The sequence below is a fragment of the Pleurodeles waltl genome, chromosome 1_1, assembly GCF_031143425.1.
Source record: "Pleurodeles waltl isolate 20211129_DDA chromosome 1_1, aPleWal1.hap1.20221129, whole genome shotgun sequence".
Classification (NCBI taxonomy): Eukaryota; Metazoa; Chordata; class Amphibia; order Caudata; family Salamandridae; genus Pleurodeles; species Pleurodeles waltl.
The window spans coordinates 491,142,431-491,160,334 of NC_090436.1; the positions used below are offsets into that span (position 1 = coordinate 491,142,431).

The 17,904-nt window shown below is 41.8% G+C and overlaps 1 protein-coding gene across 24 annotated transcripts in view; it reads right to left on the reverse strand.

Moving 5' to 3' along the window:
• Positions 1-17,904, reverse strand: part of MEF2C (myocyte enhancer factor 2C) — a 426,321-nt gene that overhangs the window by 166,116 nt on the left and 242,301 nt on the right. The gene's annotated exons all lie outside the window — the stretch shown is intronic.

Below are 17,904 nucleotides of genomic sequence, written 5' to 3' on the forward strand. Positions count from 1 at the left end.
TCCATCATGGAAAGTTCCTCCTGCTTCTCCCATCCCGCTCAGGAACCCGCCATCCTAACCCAAGTTTGTAAACAGTTTTGCCACAGTCTCCTCTAGGAGAGTGTGGAACCCTTCCTTTACCACGTTCGAGCATTCTCACCCTTAACATCTTCTGCCATGCTAGTTCTATTTCCATGCGTGATAGGTTATGCACCTGCTTCCAGCCTCTTCCGTATGTTCCCCAACAGGTGAAAAGCGGACCCTCACCTGACCCCTTACAATTATTTTCAAATGATAACGATTAGTCCTTGGTGTAAAAGCTAGGAATGGCCATGGGTTTATGGGGGAGGGTATTTTTCTGTTGTTCCCACCGTCAGCTCCTCTTTGCTAGTTCTATAGACATGACCACTTAGAACAATCACTAGCTGGCCGACGGAAAGAGAGAGGGCACTCTGACACAGATATGGGCTATAGCAGTAAAACCGGTACATGCGGTCCATATAATCACCATGCAGAGGTTGTGATGACAGGGGTTGGATGCTCTCTGGTGAGCAAGGCAGCAATCTGTGGTTCATGAGGGCCCACCACTCTGAACAGGAAACCCTGTGGTGACTGTATTAATCAGTGACAGCAGATAGAGGTACCACACTCCTATACAACTTCGAGACACAAAGGAGACACTTAGGAGTCTCCCCTTTGAACTGTGGCCTGTATAGAGCTCACAGCTGGTCTTCAACTCAACTTGCATTGTATGGAAGCCATCCTTCAGGAATCAAAACCCACACTTTCTTTTTCTGCACTTCCTTGCTGACCTCCCCTTATGATTGGGGCCTATAACCTTGGCACAGCTCTTGTGTGCTTCTTTATAAATAGACTAACACCAATAATACTCATGAGACCATTATCAGGGTATGTGTATTGATATTACATTCATATTAAAAGTTTAAATTGGTGTGCGTGTCAGCAGAAGCCATTGCAAATCATCATAACAGTGAGAATAGGCGAAGATGTTTTAATTTCTCTTCAGTTGTCTTGACTGGCTTTATTCTGGGGTTGTCATCACATTACACATAGAGCCTTGAGGTCTGTGGTACTTTTAATCTCTAAAATGAAATTAAAGGACTATTTACCATTTCTGTGCAAGCAACAAACTACACTCATTAAAATGTGGATTAACACGGGGACTATTTTATGATGAAAATGGTTTATTTTTCTTCTAGATCAATTTTTTGGAACTTTCAAACATATACTTGCCACCATACGTTCTTTAAGCACACATTCAGTTTATTATTTATTCCATATTATACACATCACAGCAGACCTCAGTGGGCATGCAGTGGTGGTCAAAGTAAAATCAAATGCTGTCTATGCACACACTGATGTGCAATATCTAATATAATTTATATTGAGAAGGACAGTGCCATGTTTTAATTGAATCCAAAAGGCGATTGTGGCACTTGTCTGCAACGCTTTTAAAAACAATGACAATACACACAAATGGTCACTTTTTCGCAGCAGGGTTCAGAGTGGTGTCATCCATAAGAACCGTGGTCAAAATACACATACATTACAACACACCTAATATTGCAAAATATGATACTTGCATAATGTGCATGAACATTTATGGAGAATTAATTATGCCTTTGATATGATGCATGAGATGTCAATGAAAAATTACCTGAATCAGAGAGTTAATGAACCTCTCGCTACCTGTATATGCTAAGTAGGTCAGCTATCTTACTTGTGAAAGGAAAACAATCTTGTGTTTTGACAGCAGAGGTGATAACGTCCCTCGTTATGCAAATAGAGTGGGCCATTACTAAAGAGGTTTTTAATGCAGAAGATTTCTGAGTAAGTTTTAACTCTAAATCTAATTCTAAAACCACAATCTCCTTGAAAGTGCTTTAAAAATATGCAAAGAAGGAAAAAGTTATTGATAACCATGCTCGTGTTTCCTTTGCATATTTATAACTGCCTCACTGCTACTTGTTCCTACTTATCATAATGCAAATTCTCACAATTAAGAGCCTGTGTACAATGTGTCTTACTCATGCAAAATAGATGACACGGAATGGTTGTCATAAACCATGTTTTCAACACCCTTGGGAACAGGCTTTTTTTTCATACAGGTTAACAATTATAAAGCATCGGGATATAATGTGCATACACTACAATTGGTCACATGATCTCTTCGAACACCCGTCAAACAAGGAAGGACTAAGACCAAAATGTAAGAAAAATTGCACTGCATCCAATGCATCCAATCCAATGTTCTTGCGCCCCTTAGTGCCCCCCTGCCGCCATTATGTGTGCGAAGTATTTAATATATGGCGCACCATGGCGCAGAGAAGGGGCAATAGCGTCAAAAAATGTTACGCTATTGATGTACTGTGCAGGATTAGTGCCAAAATGTTGGCGCTAATCCTGCAAAGTACATAGGGGCCCATTGAAAACAATGGTATGCCCCCTTTTAACGCCTCCCGTGTGCAGGTGTTAGAAATAGTCGCTAACAATGGCGCAGTGGAATCTCTTATATTACACTGTGCCATTTTTGCAGTCCCGCTAACGGGGGAACAACCCCCCACCCGTGCATACATTATGCCTGGCACAGGCATACTATGGCGCAAGGGTTTACAAAGTGGAGCAATGCATGAATTGCACCACTTTGTAAATATGGTGCGGCGAATTTGGCCTCAGTGGGCCACATTAGCGACATAAAAAATGATGCTAATGTGGCGCAAGGAGGAGCTAGGCCCTCCTAAACCTGGGCCTTAGTGTATACCACAAATAAAGACTGCTGCACGTGCAGTATGTAGTTATTTGCGTACATATGCCTCGGCGTACAGATCATATATCAACCATAATGTGCAAAAAAATACACAAATAATTATTATAAATATAAGCAACATTTTAAATGGCGCTTGCGACTCTATTCTCTGCCTATGTAGTCCAGTGTCAAGCAATATGCAAAATAGTTGCCAGCAAGACCTTACTCTTAGTTCAATTGGCTGCCAACGGTTGTATAGATTTGATAGTGATGAGCCAGGCCACGCACCACTGGTTGGCAAGTGGACGGGACATATTCAAGGACTGAGCTTCAGGCGCTTCGGTTGGCCGGATTGCTTGACCTCTGCATTAAGCCATAAAGAACACAGTGATTGCACGTAGACATCTACCACTTTCAGCATGTGGGCTTGAGTTTCCTTTTCCTTTTCAGCTGGTACTCTAACAGCAAGCCTCATAAATTCCCACAATGCATTATGTAACACTAATCCGATGTCCTGTCATTAAATCCATCAGCTGGCGCGGATTCAAAGCTACCGGGGTAGAAAAGCTGGTGAATTCTCTGCCTGCTCTTCATTTCTCATCTCTTGCCTTTCCAAACAATGCAACCTAAACATAATCAATAATTAGTTTTTCAGCTTGAACAGAAAACATATATGAATAAAAGGACCCTCTGGATGGCAATTTACTGGCTCACAAAACAGAAATATAGTTCTACAAAGTGTCTTAGAACCAGCTGAGAGATGCACCACAGCTGACAATAAAATATACTGGCAGAACACGAACATACATTAAATAACGAAGCATTTATTTTTAAGCCACTCCACCATATATCCAAGACATTTTCACTGCTCTAACTTGAAAATGCGACAGCTCAGTTGACGCGCAAACACCAGAGTGAATCCCACAACGATGTAGATGACTGACTGCGCTTGCTTACGTGTTTGCGGCCCGTCTGCAGTTATTGCATTCGTCGCTACAGTCTTACCTTGTGAGCAGCGCGTTAGAAATGGCATCTCTCGGTCTACTTGTAGCAGCCAAAGGAGGCTAACAGGCTTTGGCGGTAACCGTAAGCCAATACACTAATCCGCGGCGAATGCATATGGAACAATTTCCTTCCCGCGCATTCAGCGGTGGCTGGGGCGCTATCGGCTTACAGCCCTGCGCCGGCCTGAGCTCCTGTTCTTCCGAAGGTGGAAGGTCGGGGGGGGACAGCTTAGAGGAGCGGTGACAAGGGTTAGCAAGTAGACCAGAGCCGCCTTGCAGATCACAATTCAGGAACTCCGTCAGCGGCAGCGGCAGAACCCCTGCAAGGGACCAGCAAAGTGCGGGTAAACTAGCAACATGACATTCGTCACTTTCCGTTGTATTCTCAGTTCTGCATTTCCGACCAAGCTTTTTAACAACCTAAACGGCAAAAAACACTATTGCAGCTGCTATGTTAATTTGTTGATCGGAGCATCTCGATGGATTTATTATTTATTGTTAAATAAACACAATAATCATATTTGCTATTGTAACCGTTTCACTGCTTTACATAATATGAGGAGCATAAGTGCAAACAAACCTCAGACATTGAATGAATTATATGCTCGACTTTATATATATCAACTGCACTATCTCTCAAACCACTTGTGATTAAAATACTTGATTTACTGGAGTTACTGCAACTAAAGCTGACCGAACTTTCAAAATACACACTTTGAAGAATATAAAACGTTTTTAAAAATTCCTGTTATTGAAATAAGTAGTGATAGGATGTAGAATTTTTCTAAGTGCTTAGAAGCTTTCAGGCAGATGGAGCGAGACAGGATACTTTCAACAGCATTATTTTCATCTACTCACATGCTGTCCCAGCCTTTATTTTCCTTGTTTCTTTTATTTTTCCCCATTCAGTAAAGTACTAACTACCTTAACTGACTTTTCTAGCTGCTTGCTTAAGACATTACCAGAACGAACAAAACAGAAACGTTTACAAAAAGTGTGAGTTAAAAAGAAGTCGAGCTTAAGTTTCGTTACTACAGTAGGTATCATTTAAGTGTTCAGATAAAATTGCCAGATACATTGGTCTTCCTTAAAACATAATGCAAAATGGTGTCTCTGTACCCTGACCGTCCTCCACTAACTTCAGAAATTGTTCAAGTCTGATACTGTTTACCCTCTTCCAGCTTTTCCCATTTTAACATGTGCTTTTAACATTTAACATGCTTAGCATTTAACATTTCAACATGTGTTGCCAGATGCAGTATGCAGGCAATGCTTAAACCTTGTTACCAAGCTGATCTTTCTTAAACCTGCGGCAACAGTCTTTGGCGGTTTTATAGAATTTCTGTGGCACATATTGTCAGAAAACAAGCTCTTACTGTTGTAATCTCTGATAATAGGGCCATCCATTTCCCACAGCAGCTGTTGCTACCCCATATAGCGTGGCTTGAATCAAATTTTGACACCGATTTGCTGGGAAGGCAACTCCACAATATTTATATACAGCCTAACCAGGCTTATCAGTTCCAGAGAGCACCAGCAATGGGTACAAACACAAGCATTTGGATGGAGTTCACAAGAGTGCATATCACGTCCTGTGTTTTAACCCTTTAGTCACTACCATTGATAAGGGACTGTCTTGCAATGCATTGTTGTCACTAACCAATCATGGGCCGTCTGCTTATTACTATTTCTTTCTGGGTTATATGGTCTGTGTTTTTTCCCGCCCCAAACAACGAGTATGATAGGTCATTTACAAGGAGTGAGCACGTTCTCCAGAAATCTATTTGTAACCAGCAATTCAAAGGTTACAATCATGTCCCTGTTAAGTACTCATAAGGGTCAGAATAAACAGGCCCCTTCTGTTTAATAGACGCCCATTTTACCTGGACAGCAAGACAGAATTTTGTTTTTGCGGTGTGCTTTGTAAACAGCCAGTTCAAAAATATACATTGATTTATTGGCCATTCACAACAGTCAATCTTTAACCTCCAAACAGGACCAGGATCAGATTATCTCCAAGCAGAGGTGTATTCAATGAATGGCCCTAAATCTTTCCGAAACATTGCTATTCCAACTTCTCTTTTTCATTTTTAGTAATTGGCAGATTCCTTTCAACTGTTAAAAACTCACATTTTTCATAACTGGTAAATTTTCTGACCTACTTCCTTTCTTCTCCTTTGCCCTGTATATTATTCCTTGGCATCAGACATTGTGATTTACTGCAATCTTAGTTTCTTGCCTTTTCTCTTTTCACAGACTTCACTGACTTTTTCTTATATGCACAGACGGAACAGCTGAAGTATGGTTGCTGGACTGATTCAGCTCCTTTGCTCGAAGCTCTATGAGCTTTCTCACCTTATCAGCTTAGAAGCTTTTTTTACAATCTGCCTGGTTGGATCGTGTTAGAAATGGCATCTTTGGTTGGCAGTCAGGTTACCCCCTGTCCAAGCAAGGACCCTCACTCTAGTCAGGGTAAAAGAGAATCACCCTCAGCTAACCCCTACTTACCCCCCTTGGTAGCTTGGCACAAGCAGTAGGCTTAACTTCAAAGTGCTAGGTGTAAAGTATTTGTACCAACACACACAGTAACTTAATGAAATCACTACAAAATGCCACAACACAGGTTTAGAAAAATAGAGAATATTTATCTAAACAAAAAAGACCAAAACGACACAAATCAACAATACACAAGTCAAGTTATCAATTAAAAAGCAAAAAGAGTCTTCATGTAGTTTTAAACACACACTAACACTGTTATCATGAAAATGTACCTTGGGTGCGTAAAAAATAACTCCACATAGGCGAATGTTCATCAAAAAGGGCTTGCAATGCGTTGATTTCACTCATGAGCGAGACCTTGCGTCATTTCTCCTTTTGTCGGGTCGGGCGCGTTGTTTCTTCTCTCCGCAGGACAGCGATGCATTGATCCGGTCAGCACTCTCGGGTCTGGGCAGGCCTTGCGTTGTTTTTACACACCCAGCGCTGTTTGCGTCTGAAATCCAGCCGCACGATGATCCGAAAACCACGCAGCGCGGGTTGCGATCTCACCAGCCTCCGAAAGAGATGCTGCGTGTCGTTTCTCTAACTCCGTGCGTCGATTCTTCGGTCGCGTTACAGGCGAGTGTCAATTTTCAGCCGCAAAGCCGGCGGCGCCTCGATTTCCCAGCTGCAGTTCAGAGTCGCCTCGATCTTTTCCCCACACAGCGTTCTGTGCGTGGATTTCTTCCTCTTAGGCTGCCATCTTCTCCTTTCAGGGTCCCAGGAACTGGGTGGGCACCACTTGGCAGAGTAGGAGTCTCTCCAGAGAATCCAGGTGCTGGCAGAGAGAAGTCTTTGCTGCCCCTGAGACTTCAAACAACAGGAGGCAAGCTCTAAATCAAGCCCTTGGAGGTCTTCACAAGATGGAAAGCACACAAAGTCCAGTCTTTGCCCTCTTACTCTGGCAGAAGCAGCAACTGCAGGATAGCTCCACAAAACACAGTCACAGGCAGGGCAGCTCTCCTTCCTCAGCTCTTCAGCTCTTCTTCAGGCAGAGGTTCCTCTTGGTTTCCAGAAGTGTTCTAAAGTCTGTGGTTTGGGGTGCCCTTCTTATAACCAGTTTCTCCTTTGAAGTAGGCCTACTTCAAAGTAAAGTCTATTTTGAATGTGAAATCCTGCCTTGCCCAGGCCAGGTCCCAGACACTCACTAGGGGGTTGGAGACTGCATTGTGTGAGGGCAGGCACAGACCTTTCAGGTGTGAGTGACCACTCCTCCCCTCCCTCTTAGCACAGATGGCTCATCAGGAAATTCAGACTACACCCCAGCTCCCTTTGTGTCACTGTCTAGTGTGAGGTGCAACCAGCCCAACTGTCAAACTGACCCAGACAGGGAATCCACAAACAGGCAGAGTCACAGAAATGGTATAAGCAAGAAAATGCTCACTTTCTAGAAGTGTCATTTTCAAACACACAATCTCAAAATCAACTTTACAAAAAGATGTATGTTTAAATTGTGAGCTCAGAGACCCCAAACTCCACATGTCCATCCGCTCCCAAAGGGAATCTACACTTTAATCAAATTTAAATGTAGCCCCCCCTATGAGAGGGACAGGCCTTGCAACAGTGAAAAACGAATTTAGCAATAGTTCACTGTTAGGACATATAAAACACGTTACTATATGTCCTACATTAACCATACACTGCACCCTGCCCTTGGGGCTACCTAAGGCCTACCTTAGGGGTGTTTCATATGTATGAAAACGGAAGGTTTAAGCCTGGCAAGTGGGTACACTTGCTAAGTGGAATTTACAGTTAAAACTGCACACACAGACACTGCAGTGGCAGGTCTGAGACATGATTACAGAGCTACTTATGTGGGTGGCGCAACCAGTGCTGCAGGCCCACTAGTAGCATTTGATTTACAGGCCCTGGGCACCTCTAGTGCACTGTACTAGGGACTTACTAATAAATCAGATATGCCAATCATGGATAAGCCAATTACATACACATTTTGTAAAGAAGCACTTAAACTTTAGCACTGGTTAGCAGTGGTAAAGTGCCCAGAGTAACAAAAATAGCAAAATCAGAGTCCAGCACACATCAATAACCTGGGAAACAGAGGCAAAAAGTTAAGGGAGACCACGCCAAGGATGAAAAGTCTAACAGATCACAATCCCTATTCTGACTTCAACAAATATTGTACTCACAAAGAGTTCATACCTATCTGGAGGTAGCATGACACATTTTTGGTAGTGCTGTAAATAAATCTCCAGTGATTTTGATCATGTAAGGAAAGTCTATGAAACACCATTAATGTTGGTGGCTGTATGTTTGTTCCTCTTCGCATCTCATTATGTATGGAAAATTTCAGAATATTTGAAAGCCTTAAGATAAGTTTAGTTTCCTTTGAAAATATCTGCCTTCCAAGAACAACATACAACTGTACACGACTCTCTGCTGCCTTTGGCTAGATCTGCATAATACAAATACCACATGCATACAGTCACATAGTGACTACAGATAGGAGAAGGGCCAGAAAAAGAATATCTTGAAATTTAACACATAGTACGATGAGGTACAAATTAAAGGCCTGATTTAGAATTTTGCAGATGGGGGTACTCCGTCACAAATGTGATGGATACCCTGTCCCCCATATTATGAGTCCATTACATCCTGTGGACATCGTAATACGGTGGACGAGATATCAGTCATGTTTGAGAAGGTCTAACCCATCCACCAAACTCTAAATCAGGCCCTTAATCTCTGTATCAGAAAAGGAAAGTAAATACATTTTCAATGTAAGAACAAAATAGTGTCAAAGAAAAACGAATGAGGGAAAATAAAAAGAGCACTGTAATTTACAACTGTCAAGCTTGGCATTTATGTCAAAATGGTTACTGTCATTTGAGGTATGTAAAAATGCACATGTATGTTTGACATAAACTAAACTCACGATGTTTACTTGTCTCAATGCAGAAGTAGGTATAGGCTACAATAAATAAATAATATGGTGGGAACAAATAAGTAAGCCACTCCCCAGATGGCTGATGACAATTTCCACCACTAAAAATGTTGATCTTAGCCAGCAAAGTTTTAATCAAGATGTTACTGCATCGCAATATGTCTAAAACCTGCCTTAGAGTAGATCAGTAAAATTAGAGTTATCAGTAAACAAGTAGTGCCTAATTTGTAGAAATAAATAAAAAAGGCAGGGGCTGAATATTTTGTTTGGTGTCCACTGCTGAATGTCGAGTTGCTGAATACTAACCAATACAGACAAGGCTTCATTCCACCTCCTGCCCATAGCCCCAACCCTACATTTCCTGTCTCTGTCCCACAATCTTGCAGGTTCTTTTTAATCTCTGTTTTCACCCTTTTCACTGGGTTTTTATCTTTCTTTCTATTCCTTATTCTTTTTCCTTTTTCTGTCAATCTTCCTTGCACTGGGTCAAAGTAGGATAAATAAAAATAAGTCCAGTGGCGAAAATTAGGTGCAGGTGCTAACTACCTGCAGTCATTGACAAGCAATAAGAACTGCGCATGTGTAAATGGAATTCTGTAGAAACTGATTCTAACCATCCAACAAAATATACTGCAGCAAGCAAAGATTAAATGTGTACAGATAAGTCTGAATGTCTAACTGCCCATAAATTTCACAGGACTGGCAGTGGCTCGGGCCTCCAAAGAATGAAAAGCATTAACAATTGGCAGCCAGCACCTGTTCCAAAAACTTCAAACATAGTCAGTTGTTTGGCTCACAAATCCCTTAATGCATTGTGAACAGATGAACTTTTTCCATTCAAAACACACCGACTTTACCTATAGAAGAATGAAAATCCATGGGCAGTTTATGAAGAAAAAAACTCATCTTATGACTCATTCAAATATTAGTCAAGACTTCCCCAAGCATCACAAATGATGGAATTTGATTGAAAACCAGGGAATATCAGACAGCAATCATGCTTCTCGCTTTTCTGACCAGACCCAAGCCAGTGTGTTCTTGAGAATATTCATAATTCCTATACATGAATGAGAAATTTAGTGAAGCCTCAAAAAACGCAATATTGCAAAACACCCATGACAGCACACTTTACAAATATGTTTCTCAACAGAGAGTGGTTGCCCGTGATTTGTTTTTGCAACATCAGGCAAAAGTCACTTTGTTGTGGTGAGCTTCTCCTTGGTCAAAGGTTTGGAATATGAAAACTGATTAGCAAGGCAAAGCATGAACGCCATGAAGTAAAAGCTCATGCTAAGAAAGGGTGGCAATCAATTAGTTTTTCATAGGGACCCTCTCGCCACTTCAAGCCAAAGAACCTTGACAGAATGGTAGGAAACATGCACAGAGTGGTCAAGGAAGGATATGACGTAAGCAACCACAAACAATAAAAGGTGTAAAGGTGCTTCCTTCTCTAAACTGTTCCAGAAACGCGAAATGGGAACCAAAACTCTTCAGTTCCTACTCTGGGCACAACTGCCTGAATCAGTTTTTCTGCCGTGCAGTCCCGCTAGTAATGATTTTTGAGATAGCTTTTTGAGATACAGACTCCCACTAACCAGGAATCCACACAAAAAAGGGGCAGGATAGTGAAACATGGTAAAAATGATCCATGAGATCAAAAAAACAGCACATAACAGGAACAATAAAAAAGTTAGCACATGGATTAAAATAATGAAAGGCGAAGGTGTCCGTTCATCTCAGTAATGCCTTTTAGGGAAACACCTAACTTAATTACAAGAGCTGTCAGGTCACAAACTATAGCTCAAGTTGCCTGCAGTAAAAATGAGCTGCGAATTGCAGGTTTTGCAAAAAAACACAAAACAGAAACGTAAAAATAAAAAGTGGAGCATGCAATGCAGCCTGAAATGAAGCTGGCTTCTTGCCCTCTTAAATCAGATAATAAATCACTCAAGGATGACGTACACACTTATTGAGTCGTGGTGCGTGAATAAAGAATGCTGAAATTCAAGAGAGACTTCTAAAGAGAATGCTCCAAGGCAAAGAAAGCCGAAAGTATTCAGAAACAAGAGTGGATGTGAGACCGCAGTCGAATCTCCCCTCTGCATCTGTTTGCCAGGTCCTGGGCTCTGGCCGTGCAGCGCACAAACAGTGCTCTCCACTGTGAAGTTTTTGTGAGCACACAACTGTACATCAGATGCGTCTGAGTCATCAAAAGGCCTCGGTCATGTGCCCGCAAGACTTTGATGTGCAAACGAAGCATGGACGTCTTTTCCTCACTACATCTGAACTGGGTTTTGAATTCATGGGCAGAGAGCCCCGGTACAGAGACGTGGCCCGGAATTTACCCTAACGGGGGCATTTGAAGTCGCCCTATAGCAGAGAAGGCAGGACCCTAAAAGCCTATCGTGCTGTACGAACACGGTCATTGGCTGTACTCAAGTGGAGGGTTCTTTTTTTTACTTTCTCAGGAAAAGGGTTTCAGCGAGTGAAACTAAAGCAATCTCAGGAAACTGAGACGTGTGTTTAGTAGGGTTTTGCAAACACGCCCATTAACAACAACAAGCCTGCAGCGTTTGAAAAAAAGGAACTTCGGTACAGTAGAAAAGGAAAAAAGGGAGCTGGTATGATGAGCTAAAATGGCAGCAGGTTTCAAGCTGAAAATCAGCAATTTGGAGTAATCGAAAAGTTACTGACACCATACTCATAGAAAAAACACATTACTATAGTTACGCTGCATATATTTGCATATTTCAATAGATTACAACACTGAAACCATCCTCTTCGTACAGCCCCTAATGTATGTCAACCCTGGGGAAGATGGCACTGAATGGTAATACCTCTTGTCCTGCTCACAACTTCCCTTTGCCCCCTCTTCCATGCACCTACCTTCTGCACCAGGCTTCCCCAACAAGTAGCTCGTGAGCTACTGGTAGCTCTCCATCTACATGCAAGTAGCTCCACAGTGTGCAGCCTAGCCTACTAAATTAGAGGTCTTTGCTTGGTTGAATTAATATAGGTAAAACAAAATTGAGAATGTATATCAGAGACAAGATGTGTTTATTTTCAGAACTCATACGCTGCTATTTTGATAAAGATAGTTCTCTTTCCAAACTATATTTAAAGCTGAAATATGAGTGAAAGTCATGTAGCATTGGGGAGAATGTTTATAAATGTTATTACCTTGGTGCAAGAGGCGTTGCTGCTCTATCTGTTATGTATTACCCATGTAGAGGCGTTTCATATAGACAAAGCTTTTTTTATATTACAACCGGCAACCAATGCACTGATGTGATTGCTGCTAGCAACCTGGCATATGGTGGCCACTAATGCAAGCTTGACTGATGTGGTCACTATTCCAACACTAGTAATATTAGTAGCACTCGACGAGTGATATTGAACATAAGTTTCCATTTGTACAGAAAAGGTTTGATACCCGTCTTCTACACCCACCTTTGTACAGCACCCCCATGGTTCGTAGCTAACTTTGCAAGATGCAAATCTCCATACATGCATACCTACTTGCATACATACATATACTCCTTGTAAACTCAACAGCTTCCATTTTACTCGACAACCATTTCCACATTTTTCAGAGAGCAGAGCTATGAGGTCTAGGCGAGCTTAAGCACAAAAGAGAATTTTAACCGTATAGATTTTCTCCCATAAATAATGTAATTTGCTTCTGTGTGACCTTGAGAACAGGAACATTTCAATTTGAACATAATTGTTGCTCTATGACCTTGATCTCAATAAGAGCACTGTTTCTGAGTGCATGATAAACATTTTCATTGAATAGCCAGGCCACCAAACGTTGTAGCTATCAGACCAAGAAACACAGAAGACATTTTCTGGATACAAAAGAACCTCACTGGTTGCCATCTTGAAGTCAATGCACGAAGGCATTCGTCGATCACAAAAAATAGTGGTTCAGTGTGTACTATTTTCGATAAGTATTCATAAATTAATGGATGTGTGTGTTATCCAACTTGTACTTAATGCCACACAATAAGAATCTTACGAACATATGTATACGCAATGCATGCACTTTAATATGTTCAAAAATGTTTATTCGGGGAAAAAAAATGGAGTGCCTTGGATGGTGGCCACAGAGTACAACACATGTGAGGAAGAGACAGGTGTGTGTGCTAAGTGTGTACACCGGTGAACCCGTGACTGAGACTCGGAAGATTCCATAAAGGAGCATGGTCTGAGCCGAAATGTGTGTGGCCGAGGTTGTTCTGACCTCTTATGTTAAAGGTCATGAACAGGACTAGGGCTGAATTTGAGCACTCAGAGGAGCAGGCCAACTGGCTCGGAGAAGAGAATTCTGGTGTAAGTAGGGACACTGTAGGCCACAATGAAAACATACAGTGAAAACAGTCTGTGAGTAAGGCCTTCACAGTTTAATGAGAGAAGAAGGGATCCCCAGAAGTCCAAATTGCTCAGTCTTGCAGACATACCAGCAATTGGTATACTTAGGGAGTCCAGTTTTGTGAAGACTGCCTTTGTGATAACCTAGGGCCCAGGTAGTGAGCCCTGAGACCACCACGGTGCTAGGTGTTGGGCTGATTAATTCCTTGGCCCACCTCTTTGGATTGCTCCTTTGGTCATTCCTTGGCTCTGCACTGCCCCAACACCCAGAACTCTGATGGATCTTGAGGTTCACTTCCTAGGGGACCAGTTGCCACAGAAGCAGTCGTGACAGAATCTGACTAGACAGGTGTATCACTTGATGATATTTTAGTGAATAACCGTTTCTAAACACATTAACTAATATGCGTTGAGTATAAAGGTTTTGTTCAGATATTATTGTTTGGCATTTAATACAATTTGGATGACTGACGCATACATTAACTATGAAGACTTATCTAAATGAGTCCACAGTGAACAACCTTTTTTGATACCGTTATTTACCTTTGGGTTGTGACTTGCATCTCGGGTAACACTGGCGTTGCTTTATTTTTCAGAGGCATTTATCAGCATGGCAATTGGTACTTCTGCTCTACGGCCTCTCCTGCTATCACAAGCCTTTGTGAATCGGACCCACAACACTGAAACAGGGATATTCTTGGAATATTCGAACATAATTAGTACAAACAAAACCAACTGTTCCCTTTTTACACTGTTGCTCATAGTCAGTCGGACAATGTCGGGCATTTCACCGAGGCACTTATGAGTATGTGAGGTCGTACTCTGTAGCAATACTTCATGTACACATAAAGACGGTCGTGAAAAGGCCCCACTGGGTGACAAGTCTCTGTCTGTTACAATGAGTCTCAGGTCCACACGTGATGAAGGGGATGGCAGGATTTTCAGAACTTTCTTTAGCCAGATCAGGGAAAGATAACCCCCTCCCGCATCTCTAGACACGGGACATAATGAAGTTAAATCTCTTTAGAGAAGGAACAAAAGTAGAGGCTGGCGCTTTTGTTTAAGTATTATGGTCAATGAGCAAATAGCACCAGGGCCTTATATCAATCAGTCACCATTTCATCGTTCTTGTACTTCCCACAATACAACACAGAGAGAGCAAAAGCACTGTGGTTATAAATGGTGGCTGCATAATAGGTCTGGAAAGGAAGTATCCTTTCCAAAATCAGCCCATTACCCCCATACATATCTAGTCCCAGGCCCAGCTAATTGTGGCCTTGAGGTCTCCATCCCATTGTTTAATATGATCCGGCACCTAGTCATTGCATGTTGCACAGGGCAGAAAAGTGACACTTTTAATATCCATTACATTAACAGAGACACTTCCAGCATCACAACTATGCTTCCTACGCCAGCCAATTGCACCACAATTCAGAATAACATTTGCTGAATACAACATTACAAGCTGCATAGTAACATGGGTCTTGGCGTAAGAGGTTTCGGAAAAGCTTTCATTTATTGCATGAAAGAGTTAAAATAAAGCATGTTACAGAGGCAGACAAGGTCACAAGCTTATCTAGCTTTACTGTATGTTAGGAGACAGCTGCAGAGCAAAAATGCAAAAATGGCACAGCAGTGCTTCAAATTTACAGTGGCCACGACAGCTGAAACACCACTTTCATGTTCCCATTGCCACAAAGGGGGATGCAATGTATGGCAAGTATGTAGGCAGCATTCCAGAGGCAGGGATACATCCAGTGATGGATGCACCAATAAAGAAGCACTGACATAAAAACAACAGTCCTCAATTTCAGGAGGATCCAGCTAGAGCAGGCATCTCCAACGAATAGCTTGTGAGCTACTGGTAGCTCTCCAGCTACCTATAAGTAGCATTCCTATGCGCAGCCCTGCCTACTTGAAATCAGTGGAAATTGAATAATTGTGGAGTTATTAGGCTGCCTTGCATTGCTCCTATTTCTTCAGGACTCTAAATGAGCCAGCAACCATCTAAGTGATTCACAATGCAAACACATTAGTCAATGCGGCTGCAAAAATAACCGAGCCTTCAGGGACTGGTTCTTTCCACCTTTTCAACATAAGCAATACGCACTTCTTGAGTCCATCAAGGTAGTCTTTCACTCCCACATTTCTTTTTCTGACGAACACATAACAGCTATTCCAACTTGCTAGGCTGTCTCCACCTGCAATGCAAGCGATTGGTCGAACAGGTCACAGTCGGACAGGACATCCATTCACTCATATCAGGCAACCGCGCTCCATCCCCATTTGCACTTTTCGTCAAGTAAGGGGGTGGACGGCGACCCAAAGTGGAAATAAGGAACACAAGGGACAATAATTACATCAAAGAACTCACAAAGACCTACAAAAAAGATAAAGGTAATCACATACACAACTGAAATATATGTACAGGTAAAAACTACTTCGTTTTCAAAAACATTTGTTTGGTTTCACTTCCTCAGCTTTAGTACTGTTCGTCTTTTGGCGGTTACATATCAGGTATTTATCAAGAAAGTTCTGGAAGAATTTCAGCCTGCAGCTAATACTCTACAGATGCTCAGGCACATGGGGTACTCACTGTAGCGCGGCACAGAGAGCAATGGTCGGGATCTTGTGGACATGCCTTTGTTTCAGGTGTGTTTAATAGATTCATAAAACATTTTAGTAACTCTGGGTGATATATAAATATGTTTCGCATCAGATGTCCACTAACTGTCCTACAGTGTAGGGAAACGAGTAATTTAACTGTACACAAAAGCTCCATCATATTTGTAGAATACCAAGCAACCAAATGAAACCTTGTTTTATTTCAAGCCTCTGATGACAATTTGGTGAAATCAGTTCCACTGAGGTCGTTTTTTAATGGTCTTCCAACAGCAATTATAAAAAAAAAGTGTATCCCTACTGACCCCAATGGAGTCACGAGCCTCTAAGGCCTCAACACTCAGGTAAGTCTTTCCGCCTGTTGTTTAGATCAGTTTCCCTCCTTATGCCAATTTTTACCTTCTTATGAGCTAATAGATTTGTTTTCTGGACCCCAATTTAAAAACTTGCAACAGCCATGCATGCAAAACTGGACAATATCTGCCCTACAAAGAGCCGATAATTTGCTGTTTACTCTGAACATGACCTATATATGCTGCTCGAAATTGGCTTTAGAATAATGAATATATTCATAATAGTTTTCTTTTGATTTTGCATGTTTCTTATCAGAATATTCATTAGGAGAAAGATACTGTTTGCTTCTTAACTGTCACAAATAACATTTTCAAGCCACATGGGTGCAGGCCTCGAGGGTGGCACACGAAATTAACCTTTTCCCCTCTAATTTTCTGCTTCAGTTTGTTCACATATGTTCGTGGCTGAACTCAAAAACAATGCGCTGGGAGCCACAGGATACAGAACGTGCCACTCCAGGGAGGGGGCAAAATTACAGAGGCCCCCCCCAAGGGGCCCCGTGAGCTCCTGTTAGCAGCTGGTAGTTACACCTGCTTGGAAATCCAAACCCATGTACACCTTAAAGAACAAATAGGAGGGGAGTATTTTAAACATTCTGATTTCAGTCACGGATAAACCTGGCAATACTGTGCCAAGGTGAGAAAGGCAATACAAATTATAAATAGTGTGTTGATGGGTGTTATTTGTGTAGTGCATAATCTGCCATTAACACGACATAGAGCAGCTTTCCAGTGGTTATGGTTTGGCATTTCTTTCAAAAAGCACTTACAACTTCTGCAGTCTTATTATAAAGCTCTGTAAAGCGGCCCAGGAGATGGATAAAACTTTATAATTCTCAAATACATATGCATAAGGAAAATAACAATTTCTTGGCATCCGAGGGACACCATTCGATATCTCATATGACTCGTTAGTAAAAAGAAAGAAAAACAAGCATTTGCAATGCAATGGGTCTCGCGTTTGCTCATGTTAGAGTTGTAAATTCCTAACTGGACTTTTCTTGCCACATAAATTGAAACGAAAAGTAAAATAGTTGACATAAGCAAGCCGATTCAAAGCGCCACGACCGCCATGAGCAGGAGTGCAAAGAAGAGACCCAAAGGGAAAAAGAAGTCTGCTCGCAGCCAAAAATATTGGCAAACGTGCAATTATCCATGTAACAGGGTCGATGGCCAAGGTGGTAACAAAACAGCCCGCAGGGGGTACAAACATAAAGCACTTACCAATGATAACAAAGGATTTTTGAAAGGCAATCCCATGAATGAGTAATAGTGATGGGCGTGCGGTGGGTGTAAGTCCACAGATAGATTACAACACGCAGAGCGCTTGCACGCTCAACCTAAAAACTAGACCTCTTTTTATAGACT